We start from the raw sequence: 17503 nt of genomic DNA on the forward strand, positions 1-17503 counted from the left end.
TGGCAGCAAATGAGGAGCTGCATATGTTATAGAGGCGACGCTCTCCCGGCCTCATTTGCATTGGCTGAATGGAAATCAAACGGTTTAATGTTGAGGCAAAGCTGGTAAATAGTGGCGGTGTCAACGCATTAAACACACGCACGCACACCCACCACTAACCGCCGTATGCCCAAAGGCTGAAGGAAGAGGATAAAATATTTGCTACCGCTTAAATGAAGGAAGTGATGCTCGGGGATTTGTTGTTGTTGCTCCTTTAAAAAACCCAAAATGATGACATCATTTTATTTCTGAGAATGTGCCTCTTTTGGATTTACAAGGAGAGAAGCTGAACGGCTGCCAAAGAGAATATGCATGGAAAGGAGAAGCAGATGATTTGATTTGGATATGTGTAGTAATTAATTAGTCATTAGTTGATTCTTTGGGCAGCTGAGACGACAAAATGAAATCTTCTCAGCGGTTCTGTGAAATTAACACTCAACTCTTGCCCACAGTGCCTCAGTCACTGACTCTCCAGATTTATTTTTAAACCCAAAATCCCACAAGTATTACCTAAAAGTAAAGCTAACACTAAGCTGATGTTTCTGCAATTACTCAGAGCTTCTTTACACACACACAGTCCTTCATTTACGTGTGACGTCATCACTTGCAAACATTTTTAATGTGATACAATCTGTGGTAGGATGCACTGACATAAAACAAGTGAATGAGCCTAGTTGTTTCACGAGGACTGCTTTCCTTTATTGACTCAAAACACACACACTGACGAGTAAGTGGTTGTGTCTTTTTGTGTGTGTGGTGGTGTTGGGGGTTGTATATTTGAGTGTGTGTGCAGTTATGGGAGGCATGGTGGCTGAGTATATGCGTACACGGTTGCTAATGCATGTTTGTGTGCGCACTTGGTGGTAAATGTGTGTGTCTGTCTTGTGTGTGTCTTGGCAGGACAGCGTGGAGCACTGGGATTCTCCTTTGGGTCTGTGTTGGTCTATTCTCGACCAGAGACGCTGGCTCAGTAGACTGGAATCCTTCAGGGCACCAGGGACATCTGATTCCCCCACTGCCTAAGCACTGAACTAAATGCTCCTGCATTATTCATGTGTATATCACTTTATTGCTGTGCAAGGTTTTCACTCAAAGTTCTGCCGCACCATTTACTGTACCTACCTACCCTAGACGTTAACTGACAAACTTTCCTCTTCTCTCTCTGGCTCTGTCTCTCACCGATCCCCTCTGCCATGATGACAACAAGATATTATTGTCTGAGGAAGTGGTTGCCAGCTGGTTCAGCCTTGGCGTCCACACTACTCCTTAGTCATGAAGTCACGGTCCACACATTGGCTACCATGCAATTTCATGTCACAAACCAAATATATAAATACAGCAGGTGTTGCAACACAAAAGTCCAGTTAGGGCCTAAAAATCAATGACATTAAAAGCACTAATAAAGCAACTAGAACAAATTAATGCTGGAGTTTTTTTAAGGTATGACATGTCCATAAACCAAATAAAACAAAATTTGCTGAAAAGAATAAAGACAAGTCGGCAAACTGTGTCTGAGGTTGCCAAGCAACCTTAACAAGCACCTTATAGCCTGTTTACCTGAAATCCTGGGTGCAGAGCTGATCTTCTTCCAGGTGCTGTATATAACTGTGTAGCCTGTTGTCCGTGGGACAGATGTAAAGCTCTGGATAGCTCTGCACAAACATGATTAACTTTTCTGTATTTATCACAGACTGAGAGAAAGATATCTGTCGGCTGTGATTGGTTTGTAACATGACTCCTGTCTGAGTGCTGAGCGTGGCCTTTTCCTGTGCCTGTCCTTTCAAATTAAAGCCCCACATGGTCCAGTCATATAGGTTTTGATTTATTTTGACAAGGCACAGCTCCTAATAGAGTTTCATGTTTTGTTTTGTTTTTCTGCGACTAAGCAAGCGACTAATGAAATCTTGGCGACTACTGACCTTTCTGGTCGACTTGCATTTGGATGACTATTAGGGAGCAGCCCCACTTATGAGTCAGATTCACCATTCATGAATCTGTGCAAAACAAGATGGCAACAGCCGAAGTGCGGAACTCAAGGCTTCAAAATGGAAGTCCAAAAAATCAGTGGGTGTCATCATGGTAGCGCCATCTGACTTTTGATCTGCTGAAAAGAATAAGTATAATATATATAAGTAATTTTCAAGCCAAGTGACAAACAGGCCAGTACTTTGTCTCTGTATTTGTCTTCGGGTTTACAATTCACACAGGCAGATGACAGAATATACAAAATGAATAGGATTAAAAGTAAAAGAATGTTACTGTACTTAAACCCCATCCAAAAAAGTAAGTTCAGACTGGTTGAAGTAAGTGGTTAATGGTCCAGATGGAAATCTTAGTTTTAACAGTGGAAATATACAACTCTGAAATATATGTCACGTTTCTTTTTTTTTTCAAAATACTGGCGATTGTGTAAATAAAATATCTATAATGAAAAAGAGTGAGAAATTGCCAAAATAAAAGGAAAACAATACATGCCATTGAGAAAAATGTGCCATGATAGCTCATTGGGTTAACTTACCTAACAGCATACTTAGTATGAAATGTTTTTAAATTGAGACAATAATTTAATTTAATCTAATTTAAAGGGGAACATCAAACGGGATCAGATTCCTTAAGGAGGCTTCAGGTACAAAGCGTGGGACTACTCCATAGACAGTGAATGAGAGCCAGATTTTTGTGAGTGTTTGATTTGTTGTTAACACACAAATTATCTTTATTGTATTTCTGAAACAAAAAATCTACCCATATACTTAGGACATTCCCCTGGATGCTCCCAATGTCATCTAAAACAGTGGTTCCCAACTTGTACAGCCATGTGTTCCAGATTCCTCCTTAGTCATTCGTTCAAGATCCACACAGTTTAATATATTCAGCGTCATACTTGCATTTGGTCATGTCGTCAAGCTAGTTTGTTGTCTCTGTCAAATAGCTGTCTGTTAGTCACTCACTCTGAAGCAAGAGACGGCACCTCCAATTAAAAACTCTGTGCAGGAAATTCACTGTATTTCAAAATAAAGCGTGTTTCTTACAAACTTCACGTTTGCGAGTCACTTGCGGTCCATTCAGAATGGACCCGCGACCCACTAGTTGGGAACCACTGGTCTAAAACATCTTTGCCAATACATTGTCAGTGGAGGGTCTTCAGACTTTATACCCTATGACATCACACATTTGAGTTTCAGCAATTTAGCTTTTGGATTTGGGAGAGAGCTGTTCATGATAGGAATAACATGTATGAATTTTTTAAAAATGGATGTAGTTCCCCTTTAAATTAATCATTAGGTTTCAAGCCCACTCTATTTTTATTTATAGACAGAAATAAAAAAGCAAATCGATAAATAAACAGTCATTAAAATAATTACATATCCACCAAATCATGTTAGTAATTTCAGCAGCAAATTCATTGTGAGTTTCAAACAAGAAGCTGTTTAAACCATAGGTGGCGAAATAAATGTTTGCTGTTGTTTTAATATAGTTCATTGAAATACACATTGTTCTCTATGCACACAAAAAGTAAGTGGTTGTCTCTCAATCTAACGCTTGAAAACTGTTCTTTAATTGTATTGGTTGTCATAATCTTTCAGACCAATCACCTGCCATTATGAAGATAGAAGGGCGGGTCATAGAGGTCAAACTGTAGGGTGACCCCATCCTATTGGCTAATCCGAGGTCACGTCCAGGGCAGTTAGCATGTAAACACCGTTCATTTTGATATTCAGTAATTACACACAGTGTCAGTTAACGTATTGTTCACATGGTTTGAGGATTCATTAAAAGTTGCAGCAGGTAAATTCGCATGCGGGCAATTTTTAATACTGTAATGTACTAAATTGAGGCTGGTTGTAAAAATTGTGATGCTAATCACGGGATTAGCGCGTTAGCATGCTAGCGACTTTAGCATTAGCTCCCTATGCTAAGTGCTAAATTGTTAGCGTCTGTGTGGAGTTGTTAGTTAAGCTAAAGCTACGTTTTTGGATAAATAAAGTGACTGAGGAGATATATATTTGTACTCAATAGACAGAAAGGACCAGGAAACTGTCCGTTTGGCCCTGTGAGGAGTACATGTCTACTTTTTCTGAACTGCTGTCGCCAGCCACAGCATGGTTTGGGATTGTGTTCAGCCTGAAGTCCACTCACAGCCTCTTCAACACTAGTCCTCGCCCATTCTTCATCTTTCCATCGGCCTGCTTCAGGTGACATCCCATGAATTTGTGAGTACCCGCTAACATTACATGCGTGTTCTAGTATGGTAACTTAAACTGGCATTTGGGTATTTGTTTTATGCCACCATACATCTTATTAGGAATTCTTTTTCCATATGATTTTTAAGTGCATTTGTGGACTTAGGAGATTTTGCCACCACTGGCAGTGGGTTGATTCTAGCAGTTTCATTTGACTGAGTTATGACCCTAAGTAGAGGTGGTGTAACTTTCTGAAAGACTGTGACAGTCAAGTGACAGGTGGAAAAAAAATATTACTATCACTACAAAAATATGAATGCTGTTTTCTTTCTGTTGGGGGCGCATTATCTGTTTATATCTGAATGATATATTGCTTTTGTTCACATACCTAGACTGAGATTTGTTTCTTGCTTGTCCTCACCTTAAGTAAAACCAAGTGTACATTCCAAATCACATACTTTTTCTTTTTACTTTAAGCAGATACAGCTGTTGCCCTTAGAAATACGTACTGTTAATTAATTTATAAATATTTAATTATTTATTTATATAGCACCTTTCAGACAAGAACTGCAGCACAAAGTGCTTTACAATAAGGGCAGTATAAGCACTGAGTGCTTCACGTGAAAATAGACATAATGGACATTAAACAGACAAGGCAATTTAATATGAAAGGACATTTAAAACAGTTTGAAACATGGTTTAACTGATTCATAGAATCAGGGAGTTGTAAAACTATAAGTCATAAAACCAACTAAGACATTAAAAGTGTTGCAGCAGTGTGAAGCGTAAATAGAAAGTAAAAGTATAAAAAGAAAGCGTTTCAGACCTGCATCAGGAAGTCAGAGGTAGTTAAAGGCTAAAGTGAACAGATACATTTTTAGCTTTCTTTTAAAATTATTTAGCGAGCTAGCTTCCCTGATATCTATAGATAGTATTTCCATACCTTCGGGGCGTAATTGACAAAGGCTGCATCCCCGAACCTCCAATAAACCAGCAGCAGATGATCGCAGTGTTCTTGGAGGCAAATAGTTAATAAGGGAGTTAACAATGTAGCTCGGTCCCAGCCCATGTAGGGCTTTGTATACAGGGAGGAGGAGCTTAAAATCAATTCTAAATGTAACAGGAAGTAAGTGCAGAGCAGCTCAGACTGGCCTGATGTGCTCTCTCCTCTTGGTTCGGGTTGATAGCCGAGCTGCAGAGTTTTCTCAGTGGTGTTTTGTTGGAGGCCAGTAAAAAGTGCATTACAGTAGTCAAGATGGCTTGAAATAAAGGCATGAATCAGTTTCTCAGCATCTTTTTCATTTAGAAATGGTTGTACTTAGCTATGTTTCTGTTGCATGTAGTATGCACACAGTTTGGACATACTACCTCCTCATAACGTTACGCCCTGAACCTTTACCGTCTTCCTCATGTATCTGTTACCACAGAGATAAAACATTGGGTTCACTGAGCTTGCCAGAGGTCAACCAGACAAAAATGTCTGTTGTTTTTTTGCAATGAGTAATAACTGCATACATTGTATATTCTAACATATTATATTCATGATAGTTGTTTAATACTTATGCCCTTTTCTTGGATTGTGGCTGAGATTAGCTAGAAAAGCTTGCATACTGCAGAATCCAACAGGATGTAGGAGAACATCCTGGTATTTTTGGTACACTGCATTTGACGTACTATATATTCGGACACACTTAATATTTTTCAGGTATACTATGTAGTATGGTAGTATGGGTATTGGAAGACACAGCAAGTTTGATATAGGCTGTGTGTTTATGAGTGTTACATGTGTCAACCATGTTGTGGAGCTACCTTCTCTGTCACTGCTATTAGCAAGGTGACCCGTAGGGACCAACGCATCACAACACACTTTCAAGGGGGTGTTACCTGACCAGCAGAGGCTGCTGAAAAAGCTACTTTTTGTAAGCCTTCTAATTAGGCCACTTGTACGGTAAAGCTCCTCTGCTCATGATAACATTTTTCTGCAGTGGGGAAAGGTACCTCAGAATAAAATTGCTGTGCCAGAAACCTGCAGTTAAAAACAGTGTGACCCACAGGCTTGCACTCCGCATGCAGAAAGGCGCCACAGGGCACTATTAGACTGGGGCCCACCAGTTAGGAGCAACCAGTTGGTCTGTAGGAGCCCTGTTGGATATGGTTTGGATTGCAGTGTGTTGAATGGAAAGGGGGACCTGTGTGGAGAGTTAGAGCTAATGCTCTTCCTGTTAGAGCTATACGGTGTAAGGTCATTCCATAGATCAGGAGATCTCCTTAATCCGCTCTACGGTTCCCTCTGGTGCAAAACAATGAGCGTAGAGATTTACCAGTCCTGGCAACAGATAAACATCCAGGGAAGCAGAGAAAGAGCAGAGCAGACTGGAGAGCCGGGCTGTTGCCGCGGAGCAGTGTTGAAGATAATGTGGTATGACATGCCGTTTTGATCTGGACTGCTTTAACACAAGACGCTTTAAGCCATACACAGGGAAAATGCAAGTCTGTGCTAATTACCTGAGTGAGTCAGACAGAGAGGGAGAGAAATTCTAAGCTCAGCCAGCAAACTTCCACACCTTCTGACCTGCATTACCGCCCAGACGTCGGCTTTCTCCCTGGTCAATACGGTGCAGCAGTGGCCTGCCCTCATTGTGTTGTTGCTCCAATCTGACATGTTTGGTGGCACTTCAGCTTTGATATGACAACACTCATTTAGTCCTCCCCGTCCGCTCTCCTGTGTGCTTCATTGTGTTCTCTCAGCCCTCAGACCCCACGCTTATACTTGGATCTGTGCAGGAAAGGAAGGGAAGTCCCACCGGGGACGTTTCTGAGTCATCTAAATTGTCTGAAGCATTGCTGTACATGGCTAGCAAGCTAATTGGACTCTTACCAAACCAAAGCCTTCATCCACAGTGTGTTTCACATTAACCGCTGACACGGTATGACAGTGAGGCCTTTAAAATGTCAAAGCTAGACACGAGCACAATGCTTAGCCCACCTTCTCAGACACACAGCATGTGAATTGTGAAATTACCGCTGATAAATATAATGAACAAGACTCCCTACTTTGCAGAGCTACATCTGAACCTGCTCGCTGTCTCTGCTGGGTGCGGAGGCCATAGCTCAAATTGCCTCAGTCAAGGCATCTGTGCTCTTTGTGTGCAACAATAGGGAGTGACAAAATAGAAAGGACAGCTTTTATAAAATGTCAGACGGTTGGGGTCCTGCTGAAATTTCTCCCCTCTCTCCCTCTGTCTATCTTGATCGATAAAGTTACCTTTGACAATGCTGCATGTTGTCACCATGACATTTGGTCACCCTTCTTTTTTTCCCTCACCTGGCTCGCTGCTGAATAGGAATATAACAATGAGATTTAATACAGGATCAATAGCTACACTCCAATGATACATTCACTCGCATAATGAATACTGATGGATGAAAACAAATACCTGCATGGGGAATTTGTATTCTGGACAGTGTGCCTGTAATAGCCGTGCCGATGATGTTTCATTACGGTTTTTCGGCTTGTGTGTTTTTTTTCTCTCTATCCATACAATCAAATAAAGGATATACGCATGATTTAATCAAGGCTATGGCAGTAACGTCAGCCCAACCTCTTGTGTATTTATGAAGAGTGCTGTATGTGTGTGCACTTGCATCTATGTGATCTCATGCCCATGAATATCATGCCATTGTTTGCATTTCATTCAACAGATATAGGCTTAGTGCAATATGTATAATAAATACTGAAAATGAATTGATCTTTACCACATGTCCGTGTGTGTATATTGAGTTATGTTCCCGGGGTGTACATTCATAGTGTTTGTACTGCATGCATGGATTTGTGACTGGAATATACATGTGTGGTTTATCTGTATTTTTGCATTGAGTCCATATACATGAATTGTTTACTGCACATGTTGAGTGCACTGTAATAGTATGTTTATACTATGCATATGAGTCTGAATGCATGCCGGTGTATATATGGATACACTTGCCTGTGTGCATGTGTGTGCATGTGTGTGTCCGTGTGTGTGTCGGGTCTTGCAGAATGAATTAACTTCTATTAATTGGATGTGTGTGTGCATTACTAGGTGCACAACTTCCTGCATTGCTGTGAGTGGCAATCTGAAACACCGGGTATCCTCCAGCCTGCTGTTGTTTGACAGTCAGCTCAGTGCATTGTGTTGTTTGGTGTTTGGGCTTTGGGCCCTTCGCCTGGGCCCCTGCGTGACTGACGCCTCGAACGCGCACTGTTTAAACATCTCTCCACGCGTTTCCCTTTTGATCAGTGTCTGCCATTCTTACTGATTTTCCAAATCACTGATGCTTGTCAAAGAATTAATTACCTGGATCGTTGCTCCGCTGACTCCGGCACCAGCTGCGGGGTTCACTAGAGAGACCTCGGCATTCTCCCAGCATTCCCGCCTAATCACCCACAATCCATTTCAAAGTCAACCTGATTGGCCCACTACCCGGAGAATAATGTGGAATTAGACTGCATCCTGACAGTAACAGTTTCATATTTGCATACAGTATACGGCAGATTAGCTTGCAGGAGCCCGCCAGTGGGAGGTGAATATCAGCATCAGCGCCAGTGCTAATGGCAGTTGCCTCCTACAGTTTATTAGATAAGTAATGGTGTAAAGCATTGTGCTAAGCGCACATCCTCACTGTGTTATTAGCTGATGTGTAGCACAATGTGTTCATTAACCGTGGGAGATGAACATTCCAACATGCACACCTTTTCAGAAGGTGTGAAACAGAGGAAGATTTACCTGAAGTGATCACAGGACTTGCTGCTTTTTTACACAGAGCGCCACTTAAATGCTCATACTTGTAGATTGCAGACTTGTGGATCTCAAGTAATAAACACAACCTGTTCGGGATGGGTTTGCCTTGAGGGCGTATCTGGCCATGCAGCTCGCTGTGAGGATGCATAGGCGAAGAGGCTATAAATACACCCAGTCTGCTCGTTGGTTTGTCTGTCGGCCTGTCTGCCTGCCTGCCTGCCTGCTGGTGTGTCTGCGGGGTTGCAGCAGCATGACGTCAGCCTGGCTCAGAGCACTCGCTGACCTCTGTCACAGCAAGAGGAGTGCAGTGCGCTCCAGACAGCCATATAACAGTGTAGACGATGCAGGCAGGGCATAAACACAGAGACCTGAGTGCAGAGGGAGATGCGTTACAACATGTTGCAGTACAGCCAGGGATGGACTATCAGAGAGGAGTGCAGACAGGCTGGCTGGTGGAGAGCAGGGCTCTGAAAGATCCATGCTGACAGGTTATACAAAAATGGAAATCAGTAAGTGAAGAGGAATAAAATTCAGGGAGGGAGACACATAAATTCAGCTTTGAGTTCGTCTGTTTAATACAAACACACAGTCACATTGATGCCTGGTTTCTGCATAGCTCTGTGTGCGTATGCCAGTCAGCCGGAACTCCATTCATTCCACCTCTGTGATCTCCAAAGTGTTTGCGAAAGTCCTCCTTCTGGTTTTTTTTTATGATCTGGAATTTACCTTGAGTACATTGAACACACTGAACTTCTGTGTCAGATTTCGGACAGACCATATGCACTGTGCTACAGGAAGTGAGCATAGAAACAAATTAGCTATCAGATTAATACATGTAATACAACTCTCTTTATACATTTCCCTTGCTAACATAGCATGATAGCTGTGTAACATACAGAGAGCGTGCATAGTTGATCGTACGTTTTATAACAAAATACTTAATAATACTAGCTCCACACCCGACAGGCCAACATCTTCACTTATTTGTGACTATTTGAATTATTGGTCCTGTTTTTGTTTCTATGCTACTGCATGTGCTCTAGAAGATCGGGTGGCATAAAACAATCAAAAGTGAACTTTTCTACCATGTCTGTGTTTTTATCCATGTGTAAAGACATGCATTTCCTTGCATTGAACACTATGGGCGTACTCCATATACTATAGAGAATACGAACTTCATGTAAGCTGTAGTGAGCAATGCCAAGCATTATGGGACTTTAGGATACGGAATTTAGGGTAGAGACTAAGTACTATTAGATGACGCAGTTGAGTTTATGACTTATCCAGCTTGACAACACGATGGAATGGTAAACGTTTACTGCGTTAATAAATGCCATAGCCGGTCTCTGTTCAACCTGTAAACATACGGGTTACTCAGTAATAGGGCTGTCAAAATTGCTCAAAAATGACGTTCGAATATTCCTTCTAAAAATAACTCATAGATTTGAACCATTCAAATTTTTTTTTTTTTTTCGCATTATGTCCACAAAAGGGCAAACTAATACAAGGAAACATACTTGTATATGTATTAATACAAGGAAACATAACTACTTGTAGGTATTTTTATTTCAACATAAACGTCTTTGAAACATTTACATACCTACACATGAAAACACATAAAACAATTATCTATAACATTACGTTAGAAACGACTGCGGACCTCTCGCTCGCCCCCCTCTCTGACCCGTCATGCAGTGCGTTCAAGTGCAGCGGCCCAGGCCAACGGCCACTCGCAAAGAGGACAGCTGTGGTGGTGTTTTTTTTTTTTTTCCACAATTGAATATCAATTTTCACATTCAAAGATCCTTTTTTTTTTTCAAATTCGAATTTAGAATATTCGTTGACAACCCTACTCAGTAACCTGAACTTGAATAGCAAACCCACAAACTGGAGATGAAGGTTTCCTGGAATGACCATTACTGACAACCTACATGCTGTTGGCTATATTGTGTGTCAATTCTGGTAAATATCACGCTATAAAACAAGTGTTTTCTGTTCAAAAAGCACAAACGTAGTGCACACCCATCTTTTAAGTGGTCACTTCTTACGTATGATCTCAAGCACACACTTAATAACCTACGTGGTTTGTTTACGTGAGCACACAGCTGACAGATTCAGTGGTTTCCATGGCGTTACAGAAGTGCATATTTTAAGGATTTAGTGTGGACAGAGAGGCACTTGCATGCTGTTAGGCCTTCATATTCACAGAGGGAAATATTTGTACCGGCGGACATTATGACTGGAGAGATTTAAATATGTCTGAGTTCAACAGATTTTCCTGCTCAAAAGCTGAATAACGGAAAGCCCGTATGCAGCAGCGCTGATGATAAAGCTGCTTGTTGTGCAGGGGAGACAGAATGAGAGACAGAGAGAGGGGAAGAGAAGGTCAAAGTTGGAACGTCTCTGAAAGTTACTAACTTAGGTGGCTGTGGCTCAGCGGTAGAATGGGTCGTCCACCAATCTGTAGATCAGCCGTTCAACCCCCGGCTGCTCCAGTCCGCATGTCGAAGTATACTTGGGCAAGATGTTGAACCCCAAATTGCCTCCGATGGCTGTTCCATCAGTCTGTGAGAGCGTGTGAATGGTTACTGAGTAGCAGGTGGCCACCAGTCAGTGAATGTGGGTGTGAAGGGGTGAATGTGACATATAGCGTAAAAGCGCCTTGAGTGGCCAGAAGACTAGAAAGGCGCGATACAAGTGCAGTCAATTTACCATTTATTCAGAACACTGCTTTGTCACTTTATGACCCACCTGCCTTAAATCCGCGATAGTATCTAACAGGCTTACCTTAACCACATCGCTAGTACGTACAGATCTGGGCCATTTAGTTCCTTTAATTTTGCAAAGTAGCGCTCTTTGCGTCCTTGTTCAGCTTTTTTCTAAGAGAGTAGCCCTTTTTAGATAGGAATTGTGCAAATTTGCAGGAAAGCCCAATCAGTCTTTTTCCAGCATTGGCAGTACAAAAACAAAATCGGCCACCTACCTACTTTTGTTTATACAGAATGTGCCTTTTTCTGGGCAATGGAGGGCGTGAGCAAGTAACAAAATGTGTAGTTCAGCATGTGACGTAAACAGTGATGTGGGAGGGAAGCCGCGGCTGGTCAGTCCTTCGGCAATTCTCTCGTAAGTCGGCCCGTCCTTCACCGTCCCCATCATCTGATGGTTAATGACCTCTTCGTTTGCGAGGGCAAGGAAGGGGCGCAATTCCTTGTCTCCTCAGTTGCTCATCTTTACAGTGTCTGTCAGGTTTGTGTTTCCCTCTTGCTACTAGCTGCTCGCTAATTCCTGCTATCAGCTGTTTCCTGTTTATCCACCGCCAGTGGGTCGCATGTGCGGCGTCATCAACAGCTCCTCCCACAAGTCTTCAACAGCCCCTCCCGTTGCGGAAGGCCGCCTCGCTCTGTTTAAACTAAAAGGGTTCTGCCAATATGACTACCCTACGAGGCGGAAAATTGGGCACCTCGGATCAACTCGCCAGTCCGGCTCTGTGTGTCTAAATGCTCGCAGCTTGCCGGCAAAACGGCCCAACATTCACCGAAAATCTGGCAGTGTAAAAGGGGCTAATGTTGCACTTGCTCTTTGACTGGTCCATCCTTCTTTTTGGTCTCTGTTAAAGAATCATGTCCTAAAGTATGCATGCTACTACCCAGGATGCAGTGCACCATAACCTTGTTGCTTATTCTCTATATGGAAATATGGACCACAAAACAAAACTGTGTTGAAATGAGGCATCAAACACTTACACACTACTTAATGCAGACTTCTCATATGAGGTAAAGCAAAGACAATGACAACAGAAAGCAGGTTTTAATTTAGTTGCTTTGATGACTCTAACTAGGACTCGCTGTTACAATTAGACCAGCAAGCTCTGGAGACAGCCAATGAACTAACCAGCCATATCCAGCATAACTGTGTGTCACTGTCAGTATGTGTGTGTGTGTGTGTGTGTGCGCTCACATGTGTATCTGTCTGTGTGCGATCATTGTAGTCATTACCCAGTTTCCATTCCTAGCCTGCAGCAAAGTAAGAAATGGCAGTCTTTCATTCTGACAAGTTGTCATTCAGGTAGTTTTCTCCCCCCTCCAGTTTCCTTCAAAGGCTGTCCGACTTTGCTTTCTTAATACCTCAGAGGTTTCTGTCAGTTTTGTGGCTGACAGCAGATAGAGTTTGCATGTCAACAGGAAGTTAGGTTGTTAGATTTGTGTTAATGAATAAACATTATTTAGCTCTATAGGGCTCTCAGAGCAACACAAAGTACATGTGTTCACTCTAACAAAAGGCACCCTGCCCTTATTTTCTCTGATTTCATTATTTAACACGAGATGAGGAAGTGATTTTAACTCGGGGCGCTTTATGACCTTAAACTGGTTCTGAAGAGGTTTTTGACACAATTTTCAGCAAATAAGTTCTGTCAGGCTTTCCAGCCATCTTCTTTTAACCTTTCGTAATTTTAGCTCGTGCATTTTATTCAGTGTCTCATTCTATTATTCAATCTCTCATTCCATAGCAGGCTCGCAAAATACAGCAGGTCTCCTCGGGCTTATTTTTCACTCCAATCCTATTTCACAGAGACACTGTATTAAAAGCAAGTGCATTTTCTGGCTCATAAATACCCTCCTTTTTATTTACAGTATCCCAAATGAAGAATGTGTTTTGCCATATTTACCTGCGGTTGCCTCAGCACTCTGAATTTATTATCTGTAAATTTGGGAAACAGAGAGCATTTTCTCCTCCAAATAAACTCGCAGATGGAAGACATCCATAGAGCCGTAGGGCCAAATGACAGGCCCAGAGTCACGACATTTATTTGGACGCGGTGGGAGTTTGACCTCCAGTTTGGAAGGCCATTTTAATCTGCTGTCCTAATATTTGGTTATAGCGATCGTGGCTGTGTCAGATGTTGCACTTAGGATGTCCTTGAGCTGTTGTGTGTTGTAGCATTTTTGCTTCGGGTTAGCTGTCAAAATAAGGGCATTGATGGTTTAATTTTGTGCCATTGTATTTTGCAAAATTATCTTACATAGCTGAAGTTTAAATATTTCATTTCTGTTGTTTTATAAAGGAGTCATTTTTGATGTGGCGTACACTGTACAATCAAGACGGGAAGTGCCTTGCAGGTGGCATATTTATTCTTTTTCAATGTTGTTTGTCTTGCAATACCATCCTTTATTTATGAAGTGGTTATATTAGACAAAATGCTGTGCCATCCATTACGTTACGGTTCAGTTTGGATATCTAATTTCTAAACTTATCATTAATTTTGCCAACAGTCCCCTTTGTTTTAGCATTTCAAAGCATTGTCTATCATGGCATGAAAGCAATCAGGTGAAAACACATTGCTCATGCCCTGGGCATTGCTGTTCACAAACCTCATCTCAAGTCAGAGATATGGTATAACACCTTTTGGATCCATGAAAAAGCACCTTGCACTGAAGTGAGAAATTGGCTATGAGTCATTATGCACAAACACCAAATGCCTTGGCATTTTCTGTCCCTGCCAAACAATCATCTTCCTCTCCTCTGTCTATTTGCAATTAATGATTGAATTTCCAGTCCCCCAAAAATCCCATTTCTGCTTTGTGTATGTATCCCCAATACACACAGCTGCTACCAGTACACACGGCAGCATGCACAGCAAAGCTTATCTCCAGCCTTTAGATGGGGGCCTATGGAAACAGTCTTGATTATTTCCCTCTTTCTCCAAAGCACCGCTGTGTGCTTTGGGATTAGAGGCTTTCTGTGGCGGCTGCACATGCACACTCACTGGCTGCAGGCGAGAGGGAGAGAGAGTGAGTTCTTCTGCTCAATAAACCCCCCTCTTCCCTCCTTCCCTCCCTCTCTCCTCGCTCAGTACTCAGCCCACCCACCCCTTCCCTCCCTCCTCCCTAGCTCCCTCCCCATGCCCGACACACTAGCCAGTCCTAGGAGTATTACATCACCCTGATGTAATGTCTAACCAATCACAACACAGCAGCGCTAAACCTTCCAGGATTATGGAAGTCCGTAGCTCAGACTGGGTAATGAGAGAGGGAGAGTGTCAGAGAGACAAGCAGCATCACTCATACATATTTTCAAGAATAGCCTCTGGATCAAATTTGCCCCTGTTCCCTCGTTTTCCTGAAGAACAGAAATAAAAATGCACGCCGTCAAGGTGCCTTCTAGACTTTGAATTGAGACTTAAGAGTTGGAGGAAGGTTAAATATGCACCACCAGCGCTCTTGAAAACTTAACCAGATAATGACTTACAGGATGTGATTTTCCACTTTAGTGAAACACTGTTTTAATTTAATACAGGATAAAGCATTCAGACTGACACACTGTAACTGAATAACTGGATAAACATACAGTAATTCATAGGTGGTGCTGATGATGAACATGATGTAGGTAGTGGTGACGGCAGCGCTGACTGTTGGGGCATTTCTCAGGGGTTGCTTGTAAGGTTTAAGATTATTTTGAAGCATGGTTTTGTTGTATTTGCTGCTGGGTCAGTCCTGTTTTTTTTATTTTACAAGTTTGCTTTTGTAGGCTGTAATTGTTGTAACTTTGACACAGGAGATATCTGTTAATTTCCAGTTTCCTACCAACACTCAACGCAGGTGTTCAGTGTTGGTGGTAACATATTATAAAAGTAACACATTACAGTAATTTATTACTTTTTAGCAGTAATACAACGCATTATCAACAGGGTTTTGGGTAATATTATTACATTTACAATGTCACGTAACGAGTTACCACCTGAAATAAACTGTTTATTGTTTTCATTTATCCACAGTGATCCACAAGGCTCCACAAAAAAACATCCCCTGAAGGTTGTTGTGTGTTGTCATGTCATGTCATTTACTATACACTACCTTATAGAAGGGTGCTGGTGATCGTGTGCTCCAGTGTATTCATTTGCACTTGTCATAGTGACTTGATTGCACGTCATTCTGTTTGTTGTGCTAACCTCACTATTTGTTTATTCATTCATCACATAATTATCAGCCTTTGATCCTCTGCCTGACCCTCCCTGTGTCCAAGGCTATTTATTTAGTTGAAAGAGTCTAGGCTGTTTATTTGTTCTGTATCATCATGCTATTATAAGCAGGGATTTTAATACAAAGTGGCAACCACTGTATGTGAATGCATGAATGGGTTAGACCTGTGCAGCACTGGGTTTGAAGTGACCTGTAATACACTGGAGCTTCTGTGCTTTGATTACCTGCTGTGAAACAACATGACCCTCAGTGATTTAAAATGCCTGTTAGTTCTTCTGAGGTCATTTTGGTGAAAGTAACGCAAAAGTAGTGCGCACAGAGAGTAATGCTGTAAAGTAACTTATTACTTTCAAATGAAGGTAACTTGTAAGGTGTAATATACTACATTTTGAGAGTAACTTGCCCAACTCTGGTGTTGTTTAATTTGGAGAACTTACTGTGATTTTTCACATATACTGTATGTTTTAGGTCTGTGTATTGGCAAGAATCTGATTCGATATATATCACGATATATGGGGTATGATTCAGTATATTGTGATCCTGTAAAGTATCATATCTTGACCAGCAGTGACCACTAAGTGTCCATGATTTGACCCTGACCCTTTTACTTATGACTACTGTCTGTATCTCAAATTGCCCCTCGGGGACATTAAAGATTTACCTTACCTTACCTTACCTTACCTTACCCAGCATATATTTTGGGATTTTTTTTAAATTTTTTTATTTTAAAAACAACAAATTTTATGAGTGTGTGGTGCACCCTTTTTGACTCTGCTTGTATCCCTGACTCGTGTTCTTGGTATTCACTGTGGTGATGTCATTGCTAAGAGTCAAATGGCTGAAGATAGATTATAACATTGCCTCAAATCTTTGCGTGTAAATTATTAAGTAAAAATCAATAGTGGTTTTGAGAATCGATACAGTACCACAAAACGTATTACTGCGATACTCAAGTATACTGATATTGTCTTACAGCCCTAATTTAGTTTAGTTTTAGTCAGATTCTTTAGAGGTCCAGTGTGCAGGGTTTAAAAGCGTCTAGCAGTGAGGTTGCACAACTAAAACTTCTCCTATCTGCCAAGTGTGTAGAGGAATTACAGTGGCTGATGCGGCCACGCGAATGCCCCGACCTAGAGTCAGTGTTTGAGTTTTATGTTCTGGGCTACTGTAGAACAACACGCTGGAGTCTGTATGTAGATATAAACGACTAATACTTATGTAACGAAAACACAACTATTCCTATCTTCAGGTGATTATAAACTAATGAAAATATAGTAATGAATATTAAATACCATATCTGCCAGTGCATGCCCTTAAATCCCACACACAGGACTCTTTACTTTGCATGCAGCAATGTTGAAATATATGGTTTACATAAGTTCATTTACTATATATATCCCTTTTAGCATTTTTGTTTTTGTTTTGTTTTTGTCTGATCCAATTCATTAAAGTGTTTCTACTGATTTCTGTTCTTTAGTTTTTTAAGAATATCTCATGTCACTTGCACAACATGCCCCTTCAGTGA

At 41.4% G+C, this 17503-nt stretch overlaps 1 long non-coding RNA gene across 1 annotated transcript in view; it reads left to right on the forward strand.

Moving 5' to 3' along the window:
• Positions 1 to 3713: 3713 nt before the first annotated feature.
• Positions 3714 to 17503, forward strand: part of LOC126401022 (uncharacterized) — a 120456-nt gene continuing 106666 nt past the window's right edge. The window contains exons 1-2 of the long non-coding RNA XR_007571037.1: positions 3714 to 3825; positions 4057 to 4250. This is a non-coding gene — a long non-coding RNA (uncharacterized LOC126401022). The remainder of the gene's footprint in view (positions 3826 to 4056; positions 4251 to 17503) is intronic.

Source organism: Epinephelus moara, chromosome 14 (genome assembly GCF_006386435.1).
Source record: "Epinephelus moara isolate mb chromosome 14, YSFRI_EMoa_1.0, whole genome shotgun sequence".
Taxonomy (NCBI): domain Eukaryota; kingdom Metazoa; phylum Chordata; class Actinopteri; order Perciformes; family Serranidae; genus Epinephelus; species Epinephelus moara.